Genomic DNA, 12,733 nt, shown 5'->3' with positions numbered 1-12,733 from the left:
GCTTCCCGTTGGACTTTATCAGCACCCGGCTCTAATAAAGAGCTTCAAAGATGAAGTTGGTTGGAATTCTCTGGTGGTCCAATGGTTCGGACTCAGTGCTTTCACTACAGGTGACCCGGGTTCAATCCCTGGTCCGGGAACTAAGATCCCGCAAGCCACGCAGCACAGCCAAAGGAAAAAAAAACGATGGAGTTGGTTATATTCTGGCTGCTTTGATACAGCTCACTTAAACACTGGTTTTAGCAGATGAGTTGGGGAATAAATAGTAATGTTCAGCTGCATGAATGAAATTGAATGAGGAATTAATGCTAAAGAAATTGCTATTTACCTTTATTTAGATAACAAAGGAAACCCTTAGGGACTTCCATGGTGGCACAGTGGTTAAGAATCCGCCTGCCAATGCAGGGGACACGGATTCGAGCCCTGGTCTGGGAAGAACCCACATGCCGCGGAGCAACTAAGCCCGTGTGCCACAACTACTGAGCCTGCGCTCTAGAACCCTTGAGCCACAACTACTGAAGCCCAAGCGCCTAAAGCCCGTGCTACACAAGAGAAGCCACTGCAATGAGAAGCCTGTGCACTGCACCAAAGAGTAGCCCCACTCTCTGCAACTAGAGAAAGCCCACGTGCAGCAACAAAACCCAAAGCAGCCAAGAATAAATAAATTAATTCTTTTAAAATGCTTTAAAAAAAACTCCAAAAAACAAAAACAGGGAAACCCATAATTTTTCCAAAAAGTTCAGGGAATATAGTAATGTAGAGCTTACAAAGTAAAAGTTTCCTGTGTTTCAATTCCAGAGAGAATCTATTTATATAAATAGTATGACATATATTTCCCAGACATATGATATACACATAAATACAACAAAAAAGCTGCCATTCACCTTCTCTTCTACAGCTTGCTTTTTCTTTTTTCTTTTTTTTTTTTTTTGCGGTACGCGGGCCTCTCACTGGTGTGGCCTCTCCCGTTGCGGAGCACAGGCTCCGGACGCGCAGGCTCAGCGGCCATGGCTCACGGGCTCAACCGCTCCGCGGCACGTGGGATCTTTCCGGACCGGGGCACGAACCCGTGTCCCCTGCAACGGCAGGCGGACCCTCAACCACTGCGCCACCAGGGAAGCCCTTCATTGTAGTTTTGATTTGCATTTCTCTAATGATTAGTGACATTGAGCATCCTTTCATGTGTTTGTTGGCAATCTATATATCTTCTTTGGAGAAATGTCTATTTAGGTCTTCTGCCTATTTTTGGATTAGGTTGTTTGCTTTTTTGTTATTGAGCTGCATGAGCTGCTTGTAAATTTTGGAGATGAATCCTTTGTCAGTTGCTTCATTTGCAAATATTTTCTCCCATTCTGAGGGTTGTCTTTTCATCTTGTTTATGGTTTCCTTTGCTGTGCAAAAGCTTTTAAGTTTCATTAGGTCCCATTTGTTTATTTTTGTTTTTATTTCCATTTCTCTAAGAGGTAGGTCAAAAAAGGATCTTGTTGTGATTTTTGTCATGGAGTGTTCTGCCTATGTTTTCCTCTAAGAGTTTTATAGTGTCTGGCCTTACATTTAGGTCTTTAATCCATTTTGAGTTTATTTTTGTGTATGGTGTTAGGGAGTGTTCTAAGTTCATTCTTTTACATGTTACAGCTTGCTTTTTCATTTAACAATACTCAAAACTGAATATACAACCTGATAATTTTGTAAATTATACATGTATAGAAAAAACAGTAAAGGTAAATATAACATAATGCCAATAGCAGTATTCCCTGGGTGTTAACATTATGGAAGAGTTTCTTCATTGCATATGTTTTTTGCCTTCTGAATTTTCTTCAATGGAAGTAGTATATTACTTCTAAAATCAGAATATGTATATATATATATATCACTTACTCATGTATGTATAATCTATATATATACACACATATTAATATATGTATAATATGTATACCTGCACACACATGCACACACATATTATACATATAATTTGAAAACAAGAGACAAAAATGATGAATTATCTATATCTTTGTTAGTTTCTCATTTGAACAAGTTGCCTGTATTTCTGCTAACGTTGATGTTACTACAGAAATCCACTGAGATGAATGAAATGCAGGCTCAAGTCTTTATTTATTTTATTTTTATTTTTTGGCCACACCATGTGTCACTTGCGGGATCTTAGTTCCCCAACCAGGGATTGAACCCGGGCCCACGACAGTGAAAGTACTGAGTCCTAACCATTGGACCACCAAGGAACTCCCTAGGCCCAAGTCTTTAGAAACCAAGCCTCCTCTCCGTGTTGCAGGCCCATGGCTAACTGCCTCACTCACTCCTTGCTGCCATCACTGTCCTGCTTGGAGAGTCTCCACAGCAGAAGGCAATAATAGATGGGGAAAGAAATTGTGTCACAGACCTCAGTGACCCTGCCGGAGAAACCCAAGGATTAGCATTTGTGGCTCAAAAGGAAAAAGGAACGCAAGTCAGGAATGTATTAGTTCAGACACACTTGCAAGTGAAACACAACACAAAACAAATAAGAAAATGTATTGGTTCACATACTGAAAAGTCCAGGAGTCGGGTTTCCCTGGTGGTGGGGTGGTTGAGAATCTGCCTGCCAATGCAGGAGATACAGGTTCGAGCCCTGGTCTGGGAAGATCCCACATGCCGTGGAGCAACTAGGCCCGTGAGCCACACCTACTGAGCCTGCGCGTCTGGAGCCTGTGCTCCGCAAAAAGAGAGGCCGCAACAGTGAGAGGCCCGTGCACCGTGATGAAGAGTGGCCCCCGCTTGCCACAACTAGAGAAAGCCCTTGCATGGAAACGAAGACCCAACACAGCCAAAAATAAATAAATTAATTAAGAAAAAGAAAAGTCCAGGAGTCAATATCCATCAGGCATGGCTGGATCCAGGGGTTCAAACTATGTTATCAGACCTTGGTCTCACTCTCTCCACCTCTCAGCTTTGTTTTCCCCTGATTGATGGTTTTGTGGCATGTTCTTTCTGCATAGTGGCCCCTGGAAGCTCCAGGTTCTCCAGAAAAAGATACTCATAGCTTCAGCAAAAGCCACGGAGCTGGTGCTGGGGTTCTGATGAGCCAAGCCTGAGAAATGGTATAGAAAGGAAAAAGGCCCCAGCTGAGCCAGGTGGCCTGAGAGTGGGGGATCAGAGTGTTCCCAAAGTAAAACTGCGGTTCTTCTGTTAGCAGAAGGGGAAACAGTGAGCAGGCAATGACATCAGATGCCCATATTGGTGATCAGGTTTATTCTGAGATCTGCCTTACCTGTGGGGAAGTCACCCAATCTCTCTGGACACTGATGTCCACATCTGAAAATGAGAGAGCTGTACCCAAAATCTCTAATGTCCTTTCTAGCTATAAGGAGTCAGTGTCACAAAATTTTTTTTTTCCAGAAAAACACTGAGGGTGTCAGCTGCTGAGCCTTCCCCCTCCATCAGGCCAGGCACCTGATCTTCCCAGGCAGTGGGGGTAGGACGGATACTAACAGGGGACCTCCATGCCCCACAAGCTTGAACTCAGGCCTCAACATCCATCCTACCAATCACACACATGCTGCTGTCCATTCCACCTTGAGCTCTGATTTGGCCCTGGTGAAGGAGTCAAGGACAAGACAGCATCTTGCCTAATGAGTTCACATGTGTAAAACACCAATTCCCTGCTCAATAGACTTCAGTAGCTCCCTATTATCAATCAAATTTGGCAAAAAAAAGGCCTCACCTTGAGTTTTAAGGCATAATATGGCCCCTAGGTAATCTGACAGATGTATTTATTTCCCACTACTTCTTTGTATACATTCCATGCTCCAGCTACTCCAGACAGCTCACTGTAGAATTTCTCCCCAGCAAGGTCCAGAAATCACCTGTTTCCTTTTCAAACTTCCCTACTGGATCAGCCCTAAGCAACTTAGAGGGAAGGGCTGAGTCTTGCTTGCTGATGTACATCTAGCTCCTAGCATGATGCCTGGTATAGAGCAGGCACTCAATAACTATTGGGTAAAAATTTCCCTGAATGAACTTCATACTTTTCCACCTGCAGACTTTTGTTCACTTTATTCCTGCTCCCCAGACAATGCTTAAACCAGCTTCCCCATATCTACTGTCTTCTCTCTCCATGAACCACTCGAGTCCCATTACACCTGCATTTTATTAGCATACTATGTTCCGTCACGCAGAGCCTCAGCACACCGTGTTCAAACTATTGGTTTGCTTGTTTTGCTGCTGCTCAGGCCCTCACCCCTGCTAGACTGGGAGGAGCTCCCTGGAGGCAAAGGATAGGTCTCATCCATCTCTGTATCCCAGTCTTATTATACTCTCTGTGTCTTGGCAGCAATTAGAACAACATCTGCCATATAGCAGGTATCAACAATACCTGCGTAACCCAGGTGGGACAGGCCCCTCTTCTGTGTCCTGGAGTGCTTCTTGCTAACATATTGAGGGGAGAGTGGTAACAGTAATCAGATAGTCCTACTGTCTCCCAATTTGGAAACTGCTCTCAGACAATAGGACTCTAAGTCTGGTGATATTCAGCGGTACCTCAATGGCAGGGGTCCAGGAGGAGGAGAATTTCAGCTTCTCCTCTGTTGGAGACACACTCCCAGTTGATCAGAAAGTGCTTACCACTCCTTTGCCTGCCTTACTAGTCTTTGCTAACACAAACATCACTAAATGTGATGGAGGCCACAGTTGTGGACTGAGATGCCGGGAGATCTCACAGAGCAGCCAGTATAGTTTTTAGAGGAAGGAACAAAAGAAATGTCTGCACTTAGGCAGTTCCCTTGTACCACCCACAGTGAAGAGGTCTTATAGCATTAGGCCTTCAGAATAAGGGTGCCCACAAAGACACTCCTTTTCTCCCCATCTCTGTCCATCTCCCCTAATGCCTCCCTTTCCTCCAGCCCCCGCACCCCACCGTTGTGGAACTGGACCTGCTGCCCTATTCTTTCCTTCTAGAAACTCTCCCTTCTTCACAGTTTATTAACCCTGTTGCCCAAATCTTGTTGATTTTTTTCCTGCTTATTCCATCAATTCCTGAGAAATGTGTCCTAAAATCTCCCGCTGTGATTGTGTCTATTTGTTTTTATGTCTGTCAACTTTGTCATCTATTTTAAAGTGATGTTTTTATCAGGTGCTGGATATCATGTAGGAAAACTTACAGATATAATTTGAGGCTCCGGATGATGGTAAGATTTATTTTTGCTTCTGGCAGGCAGTAGGGTCTGGGCAGATACCCTTACACTCTGGTTTTAAACCAGAGGTGATTCTGCTCACCAGGGGACACTGGCAATGCCTGGAGACAGCTCTGGTTGTCAGAACTTGGGAGAGGGGGGTACTACTGGCACCTCTAGTGGGTAGAGGCCAGGGATGCTGCTAAACATCCTACAACATAGGACAGCCCCCTCAGCAGAGAATTAGCTGCCCCCAAATGACAATAGCACTCAGGTTGAGAAACCTTGCAAGAATATAAACTTGCCAATCAGAAATAGAGCTGACTGGAAGCTGAACTTCAATCTTTGTGAGGGTTTCTCTATTTTCACCCCACTCCTTGCTGTAGCCCTTTGGAAGTCCCAGCTGAAAGCCTAAGGTGATTACTTGGGGTCCTCCTCCTTGGGCTCCAATTTTTGTCCCCTTAGCATAAGATGCTGGAAACGTCTCTGCCTCTTAAGAATGGGAAAATATCTCAAAACTAACTTCTCTGTTAACCCTTTTCTCTAGGATCTTGGCCCTCAAATCCTCACCACCTTGGTAGCTCACCTTCAAACACATGTCTTCGATGTTTTGTTCAGCTTTTCTAGCTGTTCTCGATAGGAGGGTTGATCTGCTGATCTGCTGATCTGCCATTATGGAACCATCGCTTTCCACAGAGGGAGGAAGTTGCTTCTGACTCTTTTCTCAAGTCTTTCAAAGGCAGGCTTTAGGCCTTACCATGATGCTGAGTTTCTTCTCTGAGTTTCATCCCAGTGGCAGGAATGATGATGGGTGCTCTGATTTCCCATAATTACTGCCACCGTCAAGAGCAACGGGAGAGGGCTGTGGGGTGGTGGGGTGTCTTACTAGTCATCTAAGAAGTAAACATGACTCATCATTAATTTTTCCATTCTCAGACAAGGATAATATAGCTCTGTCTTTTACGAGGAAATTTTATTTTGACCCTGCTCCTTATGAAAGAATAAGCCTGGCATTAAGTGCTAAGACCATTTGCATTTTCCCCCCAAAGTCAGGCTTACATTGCTAGGAAACCAACCAAGATATGAGTGGGCCATATCATCTCATCTCAATAGGTGTGGTCAGTTTCCATTACTGGAATAGAATTCTAATCAGATTGTGAATTAGATTATTTATGATTCACAAATCTCCCCAGTTTTAGAAAATGGGGGTGTCTCATTTATTCATGGAATGAAAACATGAATGAATGCATGGCTGTGTTCTAATCTTAGACCAGCACCACATCCTGTACTTGCTTTTTTTACTTGGTTTTCAAGGAAGGCCTTGATCTCTGTTAGTGTATCACTTGTATTATAAGAAATAAAAAAATAATGAAAGAACGAATTCATTCTGAAATGCAGCCCACAGTCACAAGAATGACTTCCTGAGAAAGCAGGAAAGGATTTCTTCGGGCTGGGGTAAAAATGGAAAGCACAGTCATGAGTCGCCCCCTACCGCTCAACGGAGTTAAATCACTGACCTCAGATTTTAGTTATTTGTGGCGTTGAGTCCTCTGTTAGCAATCATGGAACTGAAGCTGTATTTCGTGAGTCCAAGGGGAAGCAGCTTGCTAATACACACAGTGAGTTACTGGGGATGCTGGGATGAAGAGCCAGGATCTCAGGATCCCAGGGCCTAATTTAATAGCCACAGTCCACCCAGGCCAGAAGCTGCCAGCTTCAGTCTGTGCTCATAAATTAACTTCCCTGGAGATTTCCAAGTTTCAAATAGCTTTTGGTAAAGCCTTAGCTCTAAAGAAGTATTTCGAGCTTCACATTCCAAATAAAATCACATTTATAATAAAATAAACCGTCTCAGCCATACCTTTTGTACTAATTGATAATGTTATTCTTGGGACCCCCTCCTTCCTTCCCTCCCTCCCTTCCTTCCACTTTTTCCTCCTCCCTCCTTCCTCCTACCTCCTACTTCCTCTTTTCTCTTATCATTCGAAGAAACTTAATCCTTAAAACCTTTCATGAAATGAATGAAATGTTATTTCATTATTATGAAATGTTACTTTACTTTTAAACTACGTATTTTATAAAATCTTGATCGGTAGGGTGAAATATAATGAACAAAATGGAAGAGTTACCATATTTTTAGTATTTCTAAACCCTCAGGGTTTAAAAATATATTGGGGGGGCTTCCCTGGTGGCGCAGTGGTTGAGAGTCCGCCTGCCGATGCAGGGGACGCGGGTTCGTGCCCCGGTCCGGTAAGATCCCACATGCCGAGGAGCGGCTGGGCCCGTGAGCCATGGCCGCTGAGCCTGCGCGTCTGGAGCCTGTGCTGCGCAACGGGCAAGGCCACAAAAATGAGAGGCCCGCGTACCGCAAAATATATATATATATATATATATATATATATATATATATATATATATATATATAGGGGATAATGATCATTTTGTCTCTCTTTGTCTGAAAGAACTTTGTCACCCAATAATTCACCGAAATTATCTTAAATTTTTTAAAAATATAACTGGGCACCTATTGGGAGAAATTTATAAATTATGTCATAATTATGATTGTGTCGGAGGGCAGACCCAGAGTCATCTTAGAACTTTCATTATTCAGGCAAGAGTCTCCGTGTAGATTCTTTTAGTTATGAAGATTTTGTGCAAGTAGGCACTCATTGCCATGAGTGGAAAGTGACGTTAACTTTGTTTATAAAGGGTTGATGAAGCCCGTTTCTCCCTTAATACTTCCTGATAAGTAAATCCGGTTGCCAGGGAGAAAGAATATAAACTTGCCTGACAGTTAAGGAGTTTTGCCGGTGCGAAATCTCCAGATCCCAGGCCTTTCTCTCTGAGATTCAAAGACAGGAAACCTGTTGGGATAGATGAAAGGTTGCCGACAGAAAAGAATACCAAAGGCCCCAAGGGAAATTCTGTGAGAGAAATCTGAACTGGAGACCAGGGGTGTGAAGGTGGGGAGATTGTTGGGGGGCGGCAAGGAGCTTAGCGAAGGTTCACAGGAGGACATACCTGGAGGCCCAAAGGTGGAGGTCCATGGGTAAAAATTGGTTGACTGTTTCAGCTGCGTTCTGTTGAAGTTGGCTAAGACGCTTGTTCAGGTGAAGGTGTTCAGAAGAGTCTTGTTATGGTGATAAACACCTGTTCTGCATCACACCTGGGAAGGAAGGTGAACTGTGAACCCCTCTCAGCAGCCATATTCTTTGTGTTAAGTAAACTGTTTATCAGCTTATGCTAACAGGTGTGTGAGTTTGCGATCCAATGAGCTGGAAAGGTCCGTGTCCATTACTCCTAGGCCTCAAGCTTGGGCTGCATCTTCATGGGGACCACATGCTGGTTCCCGCACAGGGTATGGCTGAGGAGAAAGTCCTGGATCCAGCTGTTGGCTGTATCAGTGTGATCCAAGAGAGCCTTGAACCTGGAGCCTGGAATGTGGCCCCAAGGTGGTGGCCTTAGGGATCCAGGCCAGGTCTCTACAAAAGGAGCAAGTGTCCACCCAACAAGGAAGGGCCTGCTTTCAATGGCAACACCGGGGTGACTATGAGGCACTAGCTGGTGAAAAAAGCTCACCTCCTGTTCTCTCTCTTTCCGTACCTGCAGCAGGGTGGAGCCCACTGACCTGAGTGCCTCCTGAGGGTCTTGGATAACTCAGGGAGGAAAGGAGAGGCCTTGTGATGAAGACACGGGGCTTCTTGCCCATGAGGGCACGCAGTTGCTCCAGCAACTAATTGGAAAAATTAGAGACCTGACTGTATGTGGACCCCAAAGCATTGGTTGAAGCAGATAAAACTAGTTACAAGATCTCCTAATTTGCCTTGTTTAGAGTCCCAAGAAAAGCAATACCATTTTGTTTCTGTAGCCAGCTGCCCTCTGGGTGTGTGTGGTCCTGAGATGCAGCTGGCCTCATCCTCAAGCACTCTGCCTTTAGGGAACTGAGTCATTCAAACCTCTTCTCCTCCCCACGGACTGTGCTGAAGGTATGGGCGTTCTGCAGCCTTGCTTTGAACATGTTACTCTGCTTCCTCACCCTGGCCCTAGCTGAGTTGACCAAGGCTGAATATCCAACCCAAGGCAGACAATCCGTGGACTAGTCAGTGAACTATATCTCCTGGTGCTGAGAGATGAGCTGTCAGCCAAATCTATACTCAAACATTTAACTAAGATATGTAAAGAATGAAATGTGGAGAAATTGGAACCTTCCTACACTGCTGGTGGGAATGTAGAAATGGTGCAGCCGCTTTGGAAACCAGTCTGGCAGTTCCTCAAAAAGTTACACATAGGAGTTACCATGTGACCCAGCAAGTATATTCACTTGGGTATATACTCAAGTGAAATGAAAACATATGTCCACACAAAAATTTACACACAGATTTTCATAGCAGCATTATTCATAATAGCCAAAAAGTGGAAACAACCCAAATACTCATACACTGAGGAATGGATAAATAAAGTGTGGTGTGACCACACAACAGATGTTTTTCAGCACCAAAAAGAAGTGAAGTCCTGATTCATGCTACAATGTGGATGACCTTGAAAACGTTACATTAAGTGAAAGAAGCCAGTCACAAAAGATCAAAAATTGAATGCTTCCGTTTATATGAAATGTCCAGAACAGGTAAATCTGTAGAGACAGAAAGTAGATTATGGTTACCAAGGGCTGGGGGGGGGGGGGAGAGGGTTATGAGGAAATGGGGAGTAAATGCTAATGGGTGTGGAGTTTTGTTTAGGGGGTGATGAAAATGTTCTAATGTTGTTGTTTTTTATAATTTATTTATTTATTTATTTATTTTTGGCTGCGTTGGGTCTTCGTTGCTGCGCACGCGCTTTCTCTAGTTGCCGTGAGTGGGGGCTACTCTTCGTTGCGGTGCACAGGCTCCTCATTGCAGTGGCTTCTCTTGTTGTGGAGCACGGGTTCTAGGCGTGCGGGCTCAGTAGTTGTGGCGCACAGGCTTAGCTGCTTCGCGGCATGTGGGATCTTCCTGGACCAGGGATTGAACCCGTGCCCCCTGCATTGGCAGGCGGATTCTTAACCACTGCGCCACCAGGGAAGCCCTGAATTGTACATTTTAATGGGTCAATTGTATGGTATATGAATTTAAAAGAAAAAGACATGTAGATAATGAAACAGTGAACAATGGGAGAGGAAGCTAAATGGTTCAGATATGAAGAAAGACCATGTGGCCATGAGGAGCCTATGTAAACTGAAGTTCTGGGTGTATAGAAGCTATATCTCTAGGAGGGATGGAAGGAGGAGGAAGGTGATAAGGTCTCCTAAAGCTGTGTGATTTCACTGCTTTTCACATTATTCCCACACTGGCGTGTTCCAAGAATCTATAGGCCATAAAGAGCCACATTGTAGGTATTCCTCCTGGAGCTTGTCCACTGTGAATTTCCATGTGACTGATTCCCAACCGAGGCCTTTTTGCTGGAAGTTTGTCTGTTCTGTCACACCCTTCCCGTATCAGTGGGAGGATGCTAGGAAGGCACAGTGGGCATGGGGGGTTTTTGTGAGGCTGGGCATGTATGCCTTTAAGGATCTAGGTCATGAGCTGGTCCTCACACATGCTCTGTCTGGCTCAACATCCCACCACCTAGGATTGACTTTGCTTACATTTTGTTTAGAAATGTATAAAGGGGCATCCTTTTTGTGTCTCAGTTTTGGAATTGGACTGTCCCCTTAAACATTACCCTTCCATATACATAGTGTTGAAGGGCCCTGAAGGGTGACTGCCATTGTTAGATACCAACTGCCAGGGGCATTAAGGGTCAGTGTGCTCTTACAGCCCCCATTTCTAGATTCCTGTGTGTAGATTCCAGAAGCTGTGAGCAGATTCCAGCTCCCAGGAACCACTCTGTTTCCTGGTCTCTTTGCTGAGGTCATTCTCCCCAAAGGTTCCATCTCATGGCAATTGGAATGGCCAGTAGTTGCCAACTTGAGTGCTTCCCTGATGGCATAATGTGCCCTGATTCTTATGTCCTAATCGTTGTTGGGTAGAGAAGAGCAGAGCAACTTCAGGGAGAGCTGGCTGCTAAGTCCAATGGCAGACCCTGGGCCACTCTGGATCCCAGCCTTCCTTCAGCTTCTGATCCTCTCAAGGCCTGGCCTGGGTGTTTCCTGGGTTCTGGGGATCAAAGATCTTTGCAATAGACCCTGTTGCTTGAGATCTTATGCGGGGAGGGGGTCTCTGTTCCCTGTTCCTTGCAACTGTAAAATCCCCGCCTGGAACGCACTGTAAAATGACATAATCCAGGCCTGAGCGGGGGGTTGCAGAGAGGGATGGTGAGGGCTGGGAGAGAAGAAACCGAGATGTGTTTGATTACCCCTCCCCTGGACTCTGCCCAGATACCATCTTGAGGTTGGAGACCAGAAGGACCTGTGGAACGGTTCCTTGGCCCCTTCTCCTTGTCACTGGGTGGTGTGTAGGGAAGGATGGTGGAAACAATGTTCTCAGTTGGACAAATTGCTGTCCCCGGGATTAGATGTGTTAAGGCATGTAGACTGAGGTGCTCTTATTACCACCATTTAGCTGAGGGAGAAACCAAGACTCAAAAAGGTTAGCGAACCTGTCCTAAGGTCACAGAGCCATTGAGTGATGAGGCTGGGATTGGGACTCAGCCTATCTGACGCCAGCGCCGACTCCCAACCGCTGCCCTTAAACCGTGTGTGAAGAGTGCAGGCCAGGAAAAGAGGAGGGACTTGAATGTGCTTGCACGAGGGGGCCAGGAGACAGCCCGAGTCCTTTGGCACAGAGCGGTCGGGGCTGGAGAACTCGCAGGCAGGCCAGCTCTGAAGCAGATACCACAGGGCACTGCTGGCGCTCTTGAGGGGCAGGATGAAAGCCGTGGATGCGGTGGGGAATAAAGCAGGATTTCAACAAGATGGAGAGAAGGGGAGCAGGGAGCTGAGCCCTGCCTCTCTGCTGCCACTTCTCCCGGTCACGTGGTCCACCCCAGGCGGGGCACAGTGGTCCAAGAACCTGGGCCACAGGCCTTGCTCTCTCAACTCCCAGGGGCAGAGGGAAGGACGGAGGGACCGAGACAGAATTAAGTATTTATAGCACAGTTGGACTTGAGCCTTGCTAATTGGCAGCTGAAGGCCAGATCTGGCATGCAGATGGGTTTTGTTGGGCCTGCTGGGGGATTTTAACATTTAAAAATATTTAAAAATTGAGAGACTTCACAGAAACAGATTTCTGGCCTTGCTTGAAAATTGGAAAGCTCTTACAACACTGGACCCATGTCCTCACATGGCAACCATGGGCTGGGACTGAGGAGGGTGGCATCTGCCCCCAGCCATGCCCTCTGGGATGGCTGGCTCTGCTGCTCCTCCAGCTGGTGGCCTCCGTGAGCATCTGGGATTGTGCCCCACTGAAGGCTTGTGCTGTGACAGCGCTGTTGGTGCTGAAGGAACCCTGGAGTTTAGATTCTAGGTTCCTGGAGGGTATCAAGTGACTGCTCACTTTCCTGTGTGCCCTGAAGGCAACTGTGCATAGAAGTTTGGTGCTCAGGAGAAAGTAGGTACCAGAAACACAGACCCAGAGGTGACCGGGGTCTGGGAAGTA

Source organism: Monodon monoceros, unplaced genomic scaffold (assembly GCF_005190385.1).
Source record: "Monodon monoceros isolate NGI ecotype Baffin Bay Population unplaced genomic scaffold, NGI_Narwhal_1 Super_Scaffold_4, whole genome shotgun sequence".
Lineage (NCBI taxonomy): Eukaryota > Metazoa > Chordata > Mammalia > Artiodactyla > Monodontidae > Monodon > Monodon monoceros.
This window is presented reverse-complemented; position numbering follows the sequence as displayed.